Genomic DNA, 19,537 nt, shown 5'->3' on the forward strand with positions numbered 1-19,537 from the left:
TCTGGGACGTGCTGACAGTTTTGGGAAATTGGAGGGGGAAAGCATCGAGAAGAATCCCAGTTACTACGAAGATACTTAGACCCTTGCCCCAGGTGAAGGAATGGAGTGCTACCAGCCTATGGATGGCTTTGCACTTTGGTGGCCCCACCTAAGGGCTGGGTCCCCACAGGATCGCTCCTGCCCCCAGGAGGTGGAGCGGTTGTGTATTGAGCTACGGAGGTTGGTCTCCAAATACTTCGGAGGGACTCCTAGGTGGGCATTCGCTACATTTCCATGTGCCTGCAAGGGCGGGGGATAGGAGAGGCTCCAAGATTTCCATGTAGGAGGGAGTTAAGAAGCTTTAAGAAGACACTCAGAAGCTGGTTTTGAAGCTACTTTTTCACAGAAAGACTTATATTACTCAGATTTATATTACAAGTCAATAAAAGTAGCAAAGTTGTATCTGATGACATATTTATTTGCATTTTACATATCGCTGAGAAAAGCTCCAATTGTTCATGTCGAGGACAATTATTTTATTTTCTTGTAAAATAGGTTGATTTGGTCAGTGGCTAACGTGGTGGTAGGAGCTGGCCGACTCTCAGTCCCGGGCCTGGCCCCAGAGGCAAGAAGCCTCAGGCTGATCCGAAACCAAGATTTGCCTGCGCGGAGCAGAGCGCGGAGCTTCCTCCCCGCGGCGGGGCAAGGCGGCCCTGCCCACCGTCCCGCTGCGGTCATTCGAGGCTGGCGCGCATGCGCCGACCCCAGCGGGGGAGTCCTGCGCTCTTTCCCTCCCTCATCCGGGTCCTGGGCGAGCGGGCGCCGTGCGCGTGTTCCGCAGCGGAGCTGCTAATAAAGTTGCACTGAGGGGAAGCACAGCGAAGGCGCCGGGAGAGTGAGTCCAGCCGGCCGGAGAGTGAGTGTGGGGCCCCGGGGCGGGCCGGCGGGCGAGCGGGAGCGGGGGCTGCAGGCTCGCCCTCCAGACCTAGAGGCCGGACTTGGGCCGAGGCGGGGGCGTTCGGCCGCGGACGAAGCGGAAACCACCCGGGCCTGCGACGCGGGAGGTAGGCCGAGTCTGGGCCTGCTGGGGTCCAGGCGGGCGGGGATGGGGCGGCCCGTCCGGCCGCGGAGGCCTCTCCTGCGGCCGGTGGCGTCTTGAGGCGGGGCCGAGGTTGGTCCTTGTCCCTGCGCCGCCGTTACCGCCGGGTCTGTGGAGGGAGGCATTCGGGACGCCCTCAAGGGGACCTCTGGCCCTGCTTCTGTTTAGAGGGTCGGTGTGTTCCTCCTCATTAAGCACCACCCTCAATACACACCCCTGGTCGATTGCCTGGTCAGCCACCCTGCAAAGCTGTCCAATGGCTTGATGAATCCGTGCCGCCGTCGCTTTGTGTTTCAAAGATAAGGATCCACGCTTATCGGTGGGAATTACACTCTGAGCAGTTGTGACCTGCTTCTGCACTCGGCGGGTGTTAGACCGGGTTTCTGCCACTTGCCGTGCCAGTTTTCTCCGCTGCAGAGATTTCTTCTGCTTCGTGTGAAACTTCTGCACAGCTGCTAGCAGGATGCCAAGCAGTGTGTTTGTCTTCGTCGTATTCAGTCCCTGCCTGGATCCTTCACTTCACTATCAATACTCGAGATCCATATTTCGGTCGCCCCCCACCCACCGACCCACCAGCCCCCCTTTCGTTCTCTTCTCCTTTCAGCTGCTGTTATTACGTGGAGTTTGGAGCCTAAGCTTTGAAAACTCCCATGTGGCTCCCGTCTTAAGCTGGAGCATGCTCAGTAGCCAAAACAGATTTTGGTTGCAAAAAGAACTGGGTCGAGGACAGTCGGGTATTGGACGTTTGCCCGCTTCCTCACAAAATGTTCCAATTCTGGTTTTGATGGCATTGGAGTGGAGCTGTAGGCCAGCCCGGAGGTGAGGAATGCCTGAACACCCTGGGCCAGATCTCTATCTTTCTTGATTGTAGAGACATTGTTTCCTGACCAGCTGGAGGTCTAGAGAAGGGGGAAAAAGCAGTTCTTGCCGCTTGTGCGTTGAAATGGGTGTGGTACTAAGTATATCTTGTTTACCCTATCTTTCTATGGAAAATGTTTTCAAGGCTGGTTAGGTTTGTCACATCGTGCCTGTTGCCTAGTGCTACCGAAAGTGTTCTTATCTAGCAAAGACTGGATAGGTGGATGTTGTGGCTTAGCCTCATGCAGTTGAGAGGAAAGGGTACTTGAATCGCTGTTTTTGAAAATTTTTAAAAAAATTCTATTAAAAAAAATAGAGTACTTGAATTTCTTTGGAGTACCCAAATTGCCCAGAGTGAATTAGTTTTTAATGTTAATTTGAAAGCCAAAAGGTGGAAAACCTTAGTCCGAGTGGATACAGAAACATCCAAGTAATGTAGTATAAAATTTCTGCTAGATACCAGTGCTAGTATCTGATTGGAAAAAACAATACTCTGTTGGTCCCAATAATGTTTGAAATTAGTGGGTTCCATATTAAGTAAGGAATTATTTTTAGATCTGAACAAATTATCTTCCTTCCTTCCTCCCTCTTTCCCTCCCTCCCTTCCTTCCTTTTCCTTTCTTTCCTCTTTTGTTAACTCTTTTTCCTCTAAGGCAGGGGTCCCCAAACTTTTTACACAGAGGGCCAGTTCACTGTCCCTCAGACCGTTGGAGAGCCGGACTATAAAAAAAAAACTATGAACAAATCCCTATGCACACTGCACATATCTTATTTTAAAGTAAAAAAAACAAAACAGGAACAAATACAATATTTAAAATAAAGAACAAGTAAATTTAAATCAACAAACTGACCAGTATTTCAAAGGGAACTATGCTCCTCTCACTGACCACCAATCACCAATGAAAGAGGTGCCCCTTCTGGATGTGCAGCGGCGGCGGCGGCGGTGGCGGGGGGGGGGGGGGGGGGGGGGGGGGGGGGGGGGGGATAAATGGCCCCGGGGATAAATGGCCTCGGGGCCGCATGTGGCCCGCAGGCGTAGTTTGGGGACCCCTGCTCTAAGGTGAACCAGGAGATTACAAGAATACAAAACAACTCATAAGAGACAAGTTTTGTTAATATAACCATCATAAAAGTGGTACATATTTTGTTTCAATTTTTTAATTTAATTTTTGTTTGTGATTGCATAACATCCTCCTTTTCCTCCCTCTGCATTGCTGCTCCCTCAATGTGTCCTTCCTTTTCACACAACTGCTGTTATGGCATAAACTAGACTCATTTATCTTTGTGACAAAAATCCATTCATCATTTATGCTTCTATTTCTTTCAAATCATAGCCGAAATAGGCAGTAAAAGTTAGTTGAAACTACTCAACTGACTTTCCTCTTAAATTTTTTTTTTTGTATTTTTCTGAAGCTGGAAACGGGGAGAGACAGTCAGACAGACTCCCATGCGCCCGACCGGGATCCACCCGGCATCCACCCGGCACGCCCACCAGGGGCGATGCTCTGCCCACCAGGGGGCGATGCTCTGCCACTGGGGGAGGGGGGGTCGCTCTGCCGCTACCAGAGCCACTCTAGCGCCTGGGGCAGAGGCCAAGGAGCCATCCCCAGCGCCCGGGCCATCTTTGCTCCAATGGAGCCTTGGCTGCGAGAGGGGAAGAGAGAGACAGAGAGGAAGGAGGGGGGGGTGGAGAAGCAAATGGGCGCTGGCTCCTATGTGCCCTGGCCGGGAGTCGAACCCGGGTCCCCTGCACGCCAGGCCTACGCTCTACCGCTGAGCCAACCGGCCAGGGCCTTTCCTCTTAAATTTTAACTGCATCCATGATATGATCTAGTTAAAAGGTAGAAGAGAGCAAGGAACTGGAAAAAAAAGAATAAAATATTTTTGTAGAATCTGTGTAGGCTTGGTGGTATTATCTACATGTCTGGTTCACTATGGTAGGCGCCACAGAAATGGGTAGATATGTGCTGCATTTCTTTTCCCTCTGGCAAAGTCAGCTATTAATTTCAGTGGGAGACAGTGGCAGAATGTTGTCACTAATGAGGTTTGAATCAGATTGTTGTTTACTGTTGGTTATGTAACATGGTGCTGGGAGTATTTACTACAAGTTGCCTTCTGTTGCAAGGTAGAGGCAGTAAGTTCTTTGCTCACCATCTTCACTGGTTTTTAATTCTTGGCTGAACCTAAAGGCACATTAGACTATAACCATAATTATACCTGGGCAGCCTCTCTATTTCCTATTTTCCTCATGAACCCAAACATTATGATTTGCAGTGATGATATTTTTTGTCCTTTGTGTTACACAGGGGCAATATGTTTTTTCTCTCCACTGAAAACAGATTTGTAACTTGGTCAAATCAAAGATACTGGCTTCTTAGTCTTTTGAAGACTAGGCAGTAAAATACCAGTTTTCATTTCTTAGTAACTTAAATTGAAAATTCTGTTTTCACACAAATTGTTTGATTGTGTTTTATGTAAATTTTAATGTTATGAGGTTTGTAGAGTCTTTGAATTAAGAAAGCCCTTTTTGTTTATAACTTAATCAGTGTTTATTATTACCAGATGTATATGTTCGTTTAGGCAGTGAGCCACAAGTTTGGGTGAATTTCAGAGCTACCTTGAGTACACTTTAGGACAGTGGTCCCCAACCTTTTTTGGGCCACAGACCGGTTTAATGTCAGAAAATATTTTCTCGGATCGGCCTTTAGAGTAGGATGGATAAATGTATCACGTGACCGAGACAAGCATCAAGAGTGAGTCTTAGAAGGATGTAACAGGGAATCTGGTCATTTTTTAAAAATAAAACATCATTCAGACTTAAATATAAATAAAACAGAAATAATGTAAGTTATTTATTCTTTCTCTGCGTATTGGTGTCAAATGGCCCATGGACCTGTACCTGTCCGTGGCCCCGGGGTTGGGGACCACTGCTTTAGGATATACCTTGTCTTTATTCTCCTAGTTTATCCCAGTTTTCTATGTTCTCTTCTAGAGTTTCTCTCTCCCTCTCTCCCCCTCCTTCCTTCTTACTGTCCCTCATTCCCTCTTTCCCTTTCTACCTTTCTCTCCATACCTAGCACAAAGAAGCCAAATAGTATTCTTCAAATGTTACAGGCATCTTATATATTAAGGGTTTGCTAGTGGACTCATAAGGTCAAAGACACAGGAGATTTCCTTTTATGAGGGACAGAAGCAGCCTAAGGGATGATTCTTATCTCCACCAGCCTGAATATTATAGAGAAAAGAGTATCTGGACTCAAGAAGGCTACACAGATGGGTGCTTTCCCATCAAGGAATATGATGCGTGATCCCAGAAAGCCTATTCATGTCTCTTTACACCTTTGTGTTCCACTTTCAAAGTTAATGTTGTTATTGAAAATTTTAATTTTAGATTATTGTATTCATTGCCATTGTCTAAAACTCTGAATCTGAGAGGTCTGTTTACTAGTTGGAGAGTTAAGACAGAAAATTCTTTTTGAAGAACTGCTAAAAACTGAGTTGTTGTTAGGACCAACCAATTTCCCAATCTCACAGGTTACTTTCATATTCTACCAGTCTGTATCATTTTACAACTATGAAAAAATGGGTAATTACAGAGTTAATTAGATTTTTCATGAATAATTAGTTAGTTTTGGGCTCTTTGGTTTTGATATAGTTTTGCCTTTGTCAGCTGGTGGGAAGATTTTTGGCCCCATTCTGGTAGGGAGGTGGTTTCAGTGACTTTTCTTTCTGCTTTCACTGTGTTCCTAACTTGGTTGTGATAGAATTTTAGAAGAAGGAATTTATTATTTATTTTTTGTTGAATTTATTGGGGTGACATTAGTTAATAAAATTATATAGGTTTCAGGTGTACAATTCTTTTATTTTAAATAAATTTTTTTTAATTTTTTCATTTTAGAGAGGAGAGAGAGAGAAGTGGGGGAGGAGCAGGAAGCATCAACTCCCAGATGTGCCTTGACTAGGCAAGCCCAGGGTTTTGAACCGGTGACCTCAGCGTTCCAGGTCGACTCTTTATCCACGGCGCCACCACAGGTCAGGCTTATTCTTTAAAACATAATATTGTATCGTGTGTTCTCCACCCCAGGTCAAGTCTCCTTCCATCACTACTTACCTTCCTTTACCCTCTCCTAACTACCCCAACCAGCTTTCCCTCTGGTAATCACCATACTGTTGTCTACAAGTGTTTTTGGTTTTTTCCTTAATACCATACCTTTTCACCCATCTGCATGAAGACCCTCTTCTCTGACTCTTGTCGGTCTGTTCTCTGTATCTGTGAGTCTGCTTCTATTTTGTTTATTAGTTGACTTTGTTCATTAGATTCCACATATAAATGAAATAATATGGTATTTCTCTTTCTCTGATTGGCTTGTTTCACTTAGCATAATACTGTACAGGTTCATCCATGCTGTTGTAAAAGGTAAGATTTTCTTTTTTTATGACCAAGTAATCTATTGTGTAAATGTACCATAGCTTTTTTATCCACTCATCTACTGATGGGCATTTGGGCTCCTTCCAAATCTTGGCTATTGTAAATAACGCTGCAGTGAACATAGAGGTGCCTATATTCTTTCAAATTAGTGTTTTGGGCTTCTTTATATATATTCCCAGAAGTAGAATCGCAGGGTCATAAGGCAGTTTCATTTTTAATTTTTTGAGAAAATCCCACACTGTTTTCCACAGTGGCTGCAGCAATCTGCATTCCCACCAGCAGTGCACCAGGGTTCCCTCTTCTCCACATCCTCGCCAGCATTTGTTGTTTGCTGATTTATTGATGATAGACATTCTGATTTCTTTGAAAAGTGTCTATTCAGGTCCTTTGCCCATTTTTTGTTTTTTGGTGTTGTATTTGGATATCAACCCCTTATCAGATGTATCATTGGCGAGTATGTTCTCCCATTCAGTGGTTGTCTTCATTTTGTTGATGGTTTCCTTTGCTGTGCAAAAACTTTTTAGCGTGATGTAGTTCCATTTATTGATTTTTTTTCTTTTGTTGCCCTTGCCTGAGGAGATAGAATAGAAAAAATATTGCTATGAGAAATGTTTGAGATTTTACTACCTATGTTTTCTTCTAGGATTTTTATGGTTTTGAATCTAACATTTAAAATTTTAATCTATTTTGAGTTTATTAGTGTGTGGTGTAAGAAGATGGTCTGATTTCATTTTTTTTGCATTATCTGTCCAATTTTCCCACACCATGTACTGAGTTGACTGTCTTTATCCCTAGGTATGCTCTTGCCTCCTTTGACAAATATTAACTGACCATCAAGTCATTGGTGAATTTTTGGGCTCTTTACTCTGTTCTATTGATGTGTATGTCTGCTTTTATGCCAGTACCATGCTGTTTTGATTATTGTGGCCTTCTAGTATAGTTTGACATCAGGTAGCGTGGTTTCTTCAGTTTTGTTGTTTCTCAAGACTGCTGTGGCTATTTGGGTCTTTTGTGGTTTCATATAAATTTTTGGAGTATTTGTTCTAGTTCTGTGAAATATGCCTGTTGATATTTTGATAGGAATTGTGTGGAACCTAAAGATTGATTTGGGTAGTATAGACATTTTAATGATGCTCATTCTTCCTCTTCATGAACATGGATATGCTTCTACTTATTTGTATTTTTTTAATTTCTTTATTCAGTGTCTTATAATTTTCCAAGTACAGGTCTTTTACATTCTTGGTTAAATTTATCTATGGCTAGGGGTTTTTTTTGTTTGTTTGTTTGTTTATACAATTGTAAATGGGATTGTTTTCTTGGATTCCCTTCTTTATAGTTCATTATTGGTGTATAGAAATGCAGCTGCTTTCTGGATATTTATTTTGTATCCTGCTACTTCACTGAGTTCATTTATCAGTTCTGGTTGTTTTTTGGTGGAATCTTTAGGGTTCTCTATATACAATATCATGTCATCTGCAAATAATGACAGTTTACTTCTTCCTTTCCAATTTGGATGCTTTTTTCTTCTTGTCTGTTTGCTGTGTCTAGGACTTCTAGTATTATGTTGAATAAGAGGCATGAAACTGGGAATTCCTGTTCTGTTTTCGATCTTAAGGGAAATGCTTTAGTTTTTGAGTGAGTATGATATTGGCTGAGGGTTTGTCATATATGACCTTTATTACATTGATGTATATTTCCTCTATTTACACTTTTCTGAGTGTTTTTTTTAAATAGGTGCTGGATTTTATCAAATGCTTTTTTTGCATCTATTGATATGATCATGTGATTTTTATCCTTCATTTTGTTTATGTGGTATATCAGATATATTGATTTGCGGATATTGTACCAACCTTGCATCCCAGGAATAAATCCCACTTTATCATGGTGTGTGATATTTTTAATGTATTGCTGGATCGGTTTGCTAATATTCTGTTGAGGGTTTTAACATCTGTGTTCATCAGGGATATTGGCCTATAGTTCTCTTACTTTGTAGTGTCTTTATTTGGTTTGGAATTAGCATAATGCTGGCCTTGTAAAATGAGCTTGGGAGTCTAACCTCCTCTTGAATTTTTTGTAATAGTTTGAGAAGGATACCTAATTATTCTTTTTTGAATGTTTGGTAAAATTCACTTGTGAAGCCATCTGGTCTAGGACTTTTGTTTGTTGGGAGTTTTTTTTATTACTGCTTCAATTTCACTGGTTGTAATCTGTCTATTCAGATTCTCTGATCTCCCTGATTCAGTTTTGGAAGAATGTATGTTTCTAGGAATTTATTCATTTCATCCAGATTGTCCAATTTGTTGGCATATAGTTGTTTGTAATATTTTCTTAAAATGCTTTGTATTTTTTTGGTGTCTGTTACTTCCCCTTTTTTATCTCTGATTTAATTTATTTGAGTCCTCTCTTTTTTCTTGTTGAGTCTGGTTAAAGGTTTATCTTTTCAAAGAACTAGTTCTTGGTTTTACTGATCTTTGAGGTTTTTTTTAAGACTGTTTTGTTTATTTCTGTCCTGATCTTAAGGAATTTTTTATTAGACAGTTCTATGTGTGCACTACTATAATTGTTATTCACTTTAGTAAGCTATTTGTTAAAGTACATTTTGTAAACAAGTTTTTCTTGAATTCTTTGGTATACTAGTCTCTGCCTATAACATGTAAATAATTTACGAACTGGTGTACTTTGTAGAAACTTGGAAATGGTTTGATCTATTGTTAGATTTTAGCTGGATTTTTCCTTTTGATTTTTGAATATGTTATTTTGTTATTACTGAAAATAATAGGAAAAAACTGATTTCACCTTCCCACCTTTCTGAGCATAGTAACTAGAGTTCTGGGAAGTCTCACACTTTTCAGATTTAACTATAATCTTAGAATGTGTCTGATGCTTTTCAAGGCAAGTTTTGTTTTGTTCCATTTTGTTTTCATGATGTGTTAGGATCTGCCTAGCATTTCTCTGGTAGGTTGTATAACTTGAGATCTAGTTATTCTGGTTTGTGTGTTCCCAGGAAATGGGGGCACTGCAGAAATAGCTCAAAGCTAGCCTTTCATTTTCTTTCCCTTTAGATATCTTTCTGCCCACTTACATGCCTGCCTGCTTAGTTCACTAGCCATTCCACTCTTTGGAGTTGCAAGTGTAAATTACCATATGTGAATGCTGCCTAGAGCTGAAAAGGTACCAGAGCCCTATTTCCTCCCTTTTCTTCTAAGTAGGTGACTTGAACTATGGGGTACACATGAAGTATCTGGGGAACATCTTCATAAAGCATTGGAATGTATGTTTTGTATACAAGTTAATATTTTGTGCTCCAGAGACACATGATTTAATGAGTTAGTATTTGCCCTTGATTTTATAATTTAAAGGAATACTATAAAGATTGACCAGCTCTGTGTATAGCCTGTGCCTACAGGCCTATACAAGTATACTTGAATACATCTGGTAGTAATGTAGGGAACCTTGCAGGCTCTGTGGGGGTGAGTGATACATCTAGATCAGGCTCTGCTTAATTAGAGGACTTAGAAGAGCAGGTGAAGTTTAAAGAGTGATTAAAAACTGGGAAACAAAAGTCTGGATGTGGGAGATAAAAAAGTATAGGCTTGTGTGGGCACAAAGTGAGACTAGGCATGAAGATTATGCTGTGAAAAGTGTCAGGGACCATGATTTCAGCTCCTGAGTGGTGTTGAATTGTTTCTCTTCACTATAAGAACTTTTGATATCTTTGGAAATTGGGATTTAAGTGTTTCTCAAGGAAAATGGTTTTGATGCTCATGTGATTGTACCGTCTCTTCCTTATAGATGTTTCTATAAGGGGTAGGATTTCTGAATCAAGGAGAGCTTGTGGGTAAACTTGCTCTTGGTTTCTTTATCTTCTCTGCCTGCAGCATGGTTGTGGCTTATATGTTTGTTGTAATTGTAGACCTGGGTCTATGATTGGTTTGACAATGGTGGGTGGGGGTGTCTTCTCTTGTTGATACTTGGGGACTACGATTGATGTTAGAACCACAATGGCCAGATATTTTTAAAGTTTTACCCCATCAATCACAAAAAATTCACTCTTGGATGTGGTATATAGGCAAGTGATTTTTCTTCCATTGCAGGTGATTATAAGGGCTTTGTTTCTCAAACCTGCTATATAGCCTGGGACTCTTGTTTAAATGTGGGAGATAGGACCCTACTTTTAAACCTAATGAATCTGAATTTTGTGGTTGAGAGGAACTGTTTTTTTTGAAACCTCATTCTGTAATTCTTTTCTACAGGTTTGGCTGAGATGATAGTGGGTTGTGACTCATATAGGTATTTATTTGCATGGGCTGATGTGCTCAGAGATTTGGCTAACAGTGTTGGGTGAGATTTTTGGATTGGTTTGCTTGTCTCTTATTTTGGATTGTGAAACAATTAGATACGGAAGAAGAAAGTGAAGTAGCTGTTGCTGTGAATTTACCTCTGAATTCCAAGCACCCTATTGAAAATTTCACTTCTCCCATAGCATGCCACATCTACCGTCCTCTGCTTCATTTTCCCCCATAGTGCTTTTCACCTCACAAACTGTATTATGTCACTTTTTTATTGTATCCTCTCTCTCTCCCTGCACTGTAAGATAGAGGATGAAAAGGGTTTTGGTCTCCTTTATGTACTTCTGTAGTCCCAGTTCCTAGAATGCTACCTCAATAAATGTACTTTTGAATGTTTAGCAACTTCTCTGAATATACTTAAGACTGCTTCTTAAAGATTGTATTCACTATAGTAGGAGAGACAAAAAAGCAAGCAAACCAACAGAAATTACAACTTGGTTAATAGAGTGGAGGAGATGAGCGTAGTATTTATATGGGGTTATGGGTTAGGAAGATAGCTAACATTGAAGCCTGAATGATGGGGAGCTAAAGATTAGTGGCTGGAGCATAAGGAAAGTGGTCCAGGCAGAGAATGGCATTTGTACCAGCTCTGAGTACAAAAGACATTTCCATGCAGAAGAGAAATGTTTTGGAAAAATGAATTCTTACTAATATTTATTTGGAGCAGAAAGTTTCCAATTATTTTTTCTTAAATGTCAGCTTCTAAACATTCTAAATATAATGAAAATTCTATTGAAATATGAATGAATGACTCTTGTAATGTAAACCCTCTTTAGTAAGTATTTTAATTTGGCTGAGGTACAGCTACACTTTGGTTTTAAATTTGTTTTTCCTCTGACTGCAAAAAATACATGTTTATTTTAAGAAGTACAGAATTGTATGCAATAGAAAGTGAAAAGTAACCCTTCCCATGCGCCACCCCCACTGCTACTATGCTTTCAAAGCTCTTTCTCCAGATTCTTTTCATTTATTAAACAGTTACTGAGCATATGTATCACTAGGTTTGCAATGATGAGTGAGAGAAGAGTCCTCTCAGTTACATTCTTACAGAATTGGGGCTGGACAGATAAATGTAAAGATACAGGTATGTTAAGTGCTACAAAATAGAGGTACCTGATGCAGTGAGAGTGTATAATAGAGGAATTTCACTCTCTGAAGAAGGGACACTTGAGCTGATATAGGATATGTTTGTGTGAGTATATGTTTTGTAATGTGAGAGAGTCTTTTGAGATGCATGTTATCTCTAAATTTTATAAGGTTTTCATTTATGGCCAGGGTACCGCTGTATTTCTTTGCATTTCCAAGGTTCTGTACTGCATTATTGTTCAATTAATAGTGGTACGTAATTTTTTCAGAAGAATTCAGGAAACCTAACAGCAATTTCTAAATTTTACTGTACTCCCAGCTTTTTTTCTAGCTGAGTTCATTTCTCCATGAAATGACAGAACGTATCAGTGAGAGGATCATTTCATCAGGTCTTCATAAAACAAAGGTAAACTTAAAAGGCCAAGATAAGAGCAGGTAGTGGGTTCATAGTTTTCTCAAGTCCCTCTAGGTTCTGATGAGAGAAGTGGCATATATTCCTATATGTTCAGTTACTGGCCTTCTGGGCTTGCTGTACATATTTTTTACTCTAGTTTGATGCTCTGTCTCTGTTGGCTATCATAAGGAAGTAAATCTAGAGTGAAACTAAGTGATGTGCTAAACAGTATATGAAGCTCTTCATTGCACCTTCTCCTTTTCCTCATTATTCTTCAAGATCTTTGAGATTGCAGATAGCATCCTTTAGGCCTGAGTTTTTAGCACAGAGTATTCGTGGCTTATTAGGTACTCAGTAAATTTTGAATAAATCAAATATCTACTCACATAGATTTAACTCTCATTTCTATTGATTGATCTGTTGATATGATCCCCCAAATCTATATATTCTTTTTTCCCCCTTGATCTTTAATTTCACATCTGCTTGGAGCTGCTTCAGTGCTTGCTTCCTTATACCCTTCCACCATCATCTTCTTGCCTTATTTTGACTTTTACTAGAATTCCCCCCCCCCTTTTTTTCTTTTTTTTTTCTTTTTGTATTTTTCTGAAGCTGGAAACGGGGAGAGACAGTCAGACAGACTCCCGCATGCGCCCGACCGGGATCCACCCGGCACGCCCACCAGGGGCGATGCTCTGCCCACCAGGGGGCGATGCTCTGCCCCTCCGGGGCGTCGCTCCGCCGCGACCAGAGCCACTCCAGCGCCTGGGGCAGAGGCCAAGGAGCCATCCCCAGCGCTCGGGCCATCCCTGCTCCAATGGAGCCTTGGCTGCGGAAGGGGAAGAGAGAGACAGAGAGGAAGGAGGGGGCGGGGGTGGAGAAACAAATGGGCGCTTCTCCTTGTGTGCCCTGGCCGGGAATCGAACCCGGGTCCTCCACACGCCAGGCCGACGCTCTACCGCTGAGCCAACCGGCCAGGGCCTAGAATTCCCCTTTTTAGGTCATTGGTATCTTGATTCTTTTAGCTTTGAATCTTCACCTTTTTTATTTGCCCGTTTCTATTCTAGATGGCACCAGGTCCTATTGATTATTTGTAATGTCTCTCATATCTCTCTCTTATCTTTATCTCTACTAATCATCATGATCTTGGTCTGTGTTCCACTGCCTTTGTGTGTCTTTCTTTCACAGGTGGGATTACTTCCATGTTTTCCATCTTCTATATCTGTCCCCCCACTCCCACCCCTCCTTAAGTCTCTTACTTGATCTTGTGCTGTGGTCATGTTTTGTCTCCTTTAGATATCTCTTTGAACATACCTTTCTGCCTAGGTAGAACTCTACACTGCACATAGGATTACTTCCAGTGACCTGATTCCTTAGCCTTGAATAAAACATTCCCTGTTTGGCATTTATTCTGTGGTGTTGTCTTAACCTTTTATTTTACAAACTGGCTAATTGTCTCCTTCCAATTTCTCTTGCCTCACTTGGCTTAAATGATACGTACTTGGGTTTCCTTGCTATTGTCCTTTATTAACAACTGGACTGTGAATTATAGATGGTCATACTCCTATTTGGATCTTGTGGTAGTCATTCTCAAAATTTGTGCTAATACATTGGGCATGTACCCACACTTCTTCCTTACGGCTTTTTATTCACATAGGTGCAGTGTATATGTATGTTTGGGGGAGACGGGGCCTGTCAGAGCCTGGATTTCTGTATACTTGCCGAGCTCTCCACTTTTCTGTCACTAGTCATTTACAACATAGTTAATGCTTCTTAAACAATCTTATTATTCACAAGTATATAATCTTGTTACCTTATCCTCCCGTTTTCCAGTTATATTGGGATAATTCTTCTTCCTTTCTGTTCTATTTATGGCCCCTCTAAATAGATCTAAGTATGATAATATTTGATCACTAGATTTAATGTTATTCACTCAGACTGCAACATTATAGTTGACTGACTCACTTTACATAGATTGTCTGATGTATTTTCTAATGGGATTTTAGATTTGGGGAGGATTCTCTGGTTTTTAAGCTGTGAATAGAAATTTCCTAAAAGATAGCTTGGGCACTGTTCAGTTTCATTTGTATTTTTTGTTTTATTAATTTCCTGGTTAGCCTATTACACATTGTTGTAACAAGACTTGGCTTTTAAAGAAAAGGCTCAATTTGACATTCAGGGTTTTTTGTTTGTTTTTTACATTTTGAAAGGTTGGGCTAGTATAGTCTTAGAACAGAAAAGAGAAAATAGAATTTGTCTGCTATCACTAATTGTGCTATTGAAATAAGGCTTCAGTATTTATAAGTACTAGTAACATTTACAGTTGTTCCTTTTGAAGGTTTATTGCAAAAGAAAATAATTCCATGATTTAAGTTTCTTGAAATCTACTGATATTTTGGTTTTGTTAGGAACTAAATATGTCAGCTTTAAAAAATAATAATACACATATATTATTCCCAATGGTGTACTTCAGGATAGCTTTAATGTGTTGGTGACCCAGGATGAGGGTGGCAGGGGCACAAATAGGAATTCGCTCATATCTGGGCTGTCACGTGTATCTTCCCTTCGACGTGATAGGAACTCCAAGGTAAGAAACCCGGAGCACATGTAAGTACTAAAGGTACAAATTGTGTACTTTGTGCTAGTTGGGTCCTTTGGGAGATAGAATAAAAGTGCATTTTTGTTGGTTTATACATCATTAGATAGTAGCCAGCCTTCTCCAAAACGAGCACTGAGAAATGTGGAAGAAGCTATGAGTAATGTAGAGAGAGAAGGCAGGAAATGAGGGCAAAGGTATGAGAACAAACGAGAAGGGACAGCAGGAGGTGATGGTGATCCTAAAGGACTTTGGGAGAGGAGAAAATAAAGCTGCAATTTTTTTACCTCATAACGTCTCTGAGTTAATTGTTTTATCTCATTTAATTCTCAGAACTGATGTTCACTACATAAAATAGGAAAAATGGAGATTTAGGTGTGTTAGATCCTGAATTTGAACCCAAGTTTATTAGAATACAAATCTGGTGTTTGTGTTAAAATACATATTAATGCCCTGGCCGGTTGGCTCAGTGGTAGAGCGTTGGCCTGGCGTGTAGAAATCCTGGGTTCGATTCCCGGCCAGGGCACACAGGAGAAGCGCCCATCTGCTTCTCCACCCCTCCCCCTCTCCTTCCTCTCTGTCTCTCTTTTCACCTCCTGCAGCCAAGGCTCCATTGGAGCAAAGATGGCCCGGACGCTGGGGATGGCTCCTTGGCCTCTGCCCCAGGCGCTAGAGTGACTCTGGTCGCAACAGAGCATCGCCCCCTGGTGGGCAGAGCGTCGCCCCCTGTGGGCGTGCTGGGTGGATCCCGGTTGGGCGCATGCGGGAGTCTGTCTGACTGTCTCTCCCCATTTCCAGCTTCAGAAAAAAAAAAAAAAAAAAAATTAATATCCTTATTATAGCTTAACCCTATTGTATATTTCTAGCCAGTTCTCCTATTATACTACCTATGCTCCAGCAAACTAAACTGTGGTATTTCTTCATCCTGGTGGATAAACACTCTACTTTTCTGTTTTTACTCACAATAGCTTTTCTGCCTAAGATATAGCTACCTCATGCTGCTGTCCTCTCTACTCCCTCAAAGGGCCCTCTCCTGAATTTTTTTTAGCACTCTAAATTGTGGATGGGTACAGGCACATCTTAGTTGTTTATTAATTTGTAACTTTTTAAAGTTAAGGTCTGGACCTGAATTATCTTTTAACCCTTATAGCATCTAGCTTAGTGGTTTGCTATTTTTAGGTATACTCAGTAAATATGTTTTATATAAATAAGACTATGCCTGAGGATAAGTTTGGTACTGATTATGTATATGTATATATTTGTACACACATACATGTTAATGCATGTATTTGTACAAATGTACATGTTAATATGTGTATTTATTAATAAAAATGCTTCAGTAGGACGTGAAAACATTGTAGGAAGGGAGAACAGAGGACCAAATTTAATTGCCTAGCATCCTGTAACCTCTAAAGACTGGAGTTACAGAATATAGCCTTTTGAAGATTTTCTATATTACTAGGATAAGTTGAGAGATAGTATAGAAAAATATTATGGATAGTCACTTACACAATTAGCTGATTAAATTAGGATGGGCATTCTCAGTGTTTCTAAATTCATTTTATTTAGTGAAAGGCAAAGTTGCATGAGTAATTGAACCAACTTTTCAATGAGGGACTTAAGATTAAACCTTTTGGTTACTAGAAAACCTAATCATGCTCTTATTTTAAGTGAGAGGAGGAGAGATAGAGAGACTCCTACATGCACCCTGACTGGGATCCACCCAGCAACCCACATCTGGGGCTGATGCTCAAATCACCTGAGCTATCCTCAGCACCCCTGGGAAGAGATAGAGAGGGAGAGAGGAGGAAGAGAGGGAGAGGGAGAGAAGCAGATGGTTGCTTCTCATGTGTGCCCTGACTGGGGATTGACCTGGGACTTCCATACACCAGGCTGACATGCTCTTTCCACTGAGGCAACTGGCCAGGGTGATATATTCTTATTTTCAAAGGCGTTGAAAGTTCAATTGGGGTTCATTTTGCATATGCTAATATATGCAAATAAGGATATCATCTTACTCTATTTTTTGTTTATATAATGAGAAATTTTTTCATAACCAAGGATTTTTGTGAAGATAGTGAAATTGATTGCTGTATTCCAAATACTTTTATTTAACTTGTGGACCAAAGTGTTATTTTAAATATGATATATTCTACAGAATAAATTATAGGAGAAAATTGTCTGTCATATGGATACTTTAAAATAGTTTAATTCCCAGTATAACAATTTAATTTTGAAACCTAAATATTAAATATTAAAGTGGATGAGTGAAATATAGTTGGGCTATTAAAAGAATATATATGGAAGCACCCGTGATGCCAAGGCTGCTGCAAGGGGTGAGGAAGAGTTGGGGTTGAGCCCCAGCTGACCCGAGAGCTCAAGCTCTGTGGATCTTCCGGGCCCGCCCCATCTGAAGAAATGAGTGGTGGATTGGCCCCAAGTAAAAGCACAGTGTATGTATCCAACTTGCCCTTTTCCCTGACCAACAATGACTTATACCGGACAACAAAGTTCCTGGAGATCCTGTCCTGCAGATGGGTCCTAGAGAAAAACTGGAAGGAATAACATGAATCCTTTCTTCCAAATATTTTCCAAGTATGGCAAAGTTGTCAAGGTTACTATAATGAAAGATAAAGATACCAGGAAGAGTAAAGGTGTTGCATTTATTTTATTTTTGGATAAAGACTCTGCACAAAACTTTACCAGGGCAATAAACAACAAACAGTTATTTGGTAGAGTGATAAAAGCAAGCATTGCTATTGACAATGGAAGAGCAGCTGAGTTCATCCGAAGACGAAACTACTTTGATAAATCTAAGTGTTATGAGTGTAGGGAAAGTGGACACTTAAGTTATGCCTGTCCTAAAAATATGCTTGGAGAACATGAACCTCCAAAGAAGAAAGAGAAAAAGAAAAAACAGAAAATTCCTGAACCAGAAGAAGAAATTGAAGAAGTAGAAGAAAGTGAAGCTGAAGGGGAAGATCCTGCTCTTGACAGCCTCAGTCAGGCCATTGCTTTTCAGCAAGCCAAAATTGAAGAAGAGCAAAAAAAAAATGGAAACCCAGTTCAGGGGGTCCCTCAACATCGGATGATTCAAGACGCCCAAGGATAAAGAAAAGCACATATTTCAGTGATGAAGAAGAACTTAGTGATTAAAATTATATTTATTATGTAAATATCATTTAAAATTTTGTTTTAATCTTAGAGTACCAACTTCGGTTGGGACTAAAGATTACTTTTAGTATTTGAGCATAAGAATACCACATAATTTTTTACTATAAAATAGGATATTAAAAAGAAAATTTAAAATACCAGGTATGCCCCAAGTAAAATATCTTGCCTTAGCAGGGTATTAAAAATAAAGATTTGCTGCCCTGGCCAGTTAGCTCAGTTAGTTAGAGCATCATTCCAAGATTGCAGGTTCGATCCCAGTCAGGACACATACAAAAATCAACCAATGAAGGCATAAAAAGGTAGAAAAACAAATCAATGTGTCTCTCTCTCTTTCTCTCCCTTCCTCTCTGATATCAATACAAATAAAATAAAAAGAAAAAAAGAATATATATGGCAATTTCTTGTTGTTGTAAATGGAAAGTGCAGAATACCAAGTAGTATCATGGCTTACCCTCAATCATGGCCAGAGGTGGGGGAGACTGTATATAGATGTGAGTATATTTGTGTGTGTGTGTGTGTGTGTGTGTGTATGTGTGTGTGTGTGTGTATGGTATATTTTATACACACACACACATATGCGAAGAAAAAAGTATAAGGAAGTAAGAAGTATACAAAATGTTAATGAAGTGATTGTGGTTAAGTATATTTTATAATTAGAAATTTTATATTAAAAATCATTTAAAATACAGTAGTGCATTGTCTCATTTCTGAGATAATTATGTTTTAGTGGTAAGTGTGATAAAAATGTCCTAATGATAATTGAAGCTTTTTAACTCTAAAAGAAAAGGCTGCCATAATAAATGTAAATTTTTATACAATAATAAATATTAGATAGTATTTTCATACCTACTGACTGACTTAGCTAAACTGAAAGGAGAGTGTGCTAAAATAGATAAGAAATTGATGAGAATATTTTAAGTGGTATAAGAAAATCAACTTGGGCCTGACCAGGCAGTGGCACAGTGGATACAGTGTCAGACTGGGATGCGAAGGACCCAGGTTCAAGACCCTGAGGTTGCCAGCTTGAGCATGGGTTCATCTGGTTTGAGTAAAGCTCACCAGCTTAGGCCCAAGGTCGCCGGCTTGAGCAAGGGGTCACTCAGTCTTCTGTAGCCCCATGGTCAAGGCACATATGAGAAAGCAAACAATGAACAACTAAGGAGCCGCAACAAAGAATTGATGCTTCTCATCTCTCTCCCTTCCTGTCTGTCTGTCCCTGTCTATCCCTCTCTCTGTCTCTGTAAAAGAAAAAAAGAAAATCAACTTGAAAATGGCATATTGAACTAGATTATGAATTATTCTTGGTCTCTGAAACCGTATAATCTTACTTTAATAACATAATGATTCAAATGTTTTGGAGAAATCAAAGAGATACGAAGAATAATAGAGAAGATCTTTAGGGGAAGAAAATTCTTTGGCAGGAGGCTTTCTTTTAGGAGGCAGTGGGTATAGTGGTTAGAAATGTAGGTTCTGGAGCTGGGCTGCCAGTGGTTCAATTTCTGCCTTTATTTCTTCCTGTCTATGTAAATAAGTAAATTACATTTAATTTCCCTTTGCCTGTTTTATCTGTAAAATG

At 40.2% G+C, this 19,537-nt stretch overlaps 1 protein-coding gene and 1 pseudogene across 8 annotated transcripts in view; both read left to right on the forward strand.

Moving 5' to 3' along the window:
• The first annotated feature begins 694 nt into the window (after positions 1-694).
• Positions 695-19,537, forward strand: part of SMAD5 (SMAD family member 5) — a 78,648-nt gene continuing 59,805 nt past the window's right edge. For 3 of the 8 annotated variants that reach the window (XM_066343520.1, XM_066343521.1, XM_066343516.1), the window contains exons 1-2: positions 699-895; positions 5,835-5,968. The gene's annotated coding sequence lies outside the window, so the exon portion shown is untranslated. The other 5 variants (XM_066343517.1, XM_066343518.1, XM_066343523.1 and 2 more) reach the window with 5 other exon arrangements.
• Positions 17,253-18,256, forward strand: LOC136376062 (zinc finger CCHC-type and RNA-binding motif-containing protein 1 pseudogene; annotated as a pseudogene).

Source organism: Saccopteryx leptura, chromosome 6 (genome assembly GCF_036850995.1).
Source record: "Saccopteryx leptura isolate mSacLep1 chromosome 6, mSacLep1_pri_phased_curated, whole genome shotgun sequence".
Taxonomy (NCBI): Eukaryota; Metazoa; Chordata; class Mammalia; order Chiroptera; family Emballonuridae; genus Saccopteryx; species Saccopteryx leptura.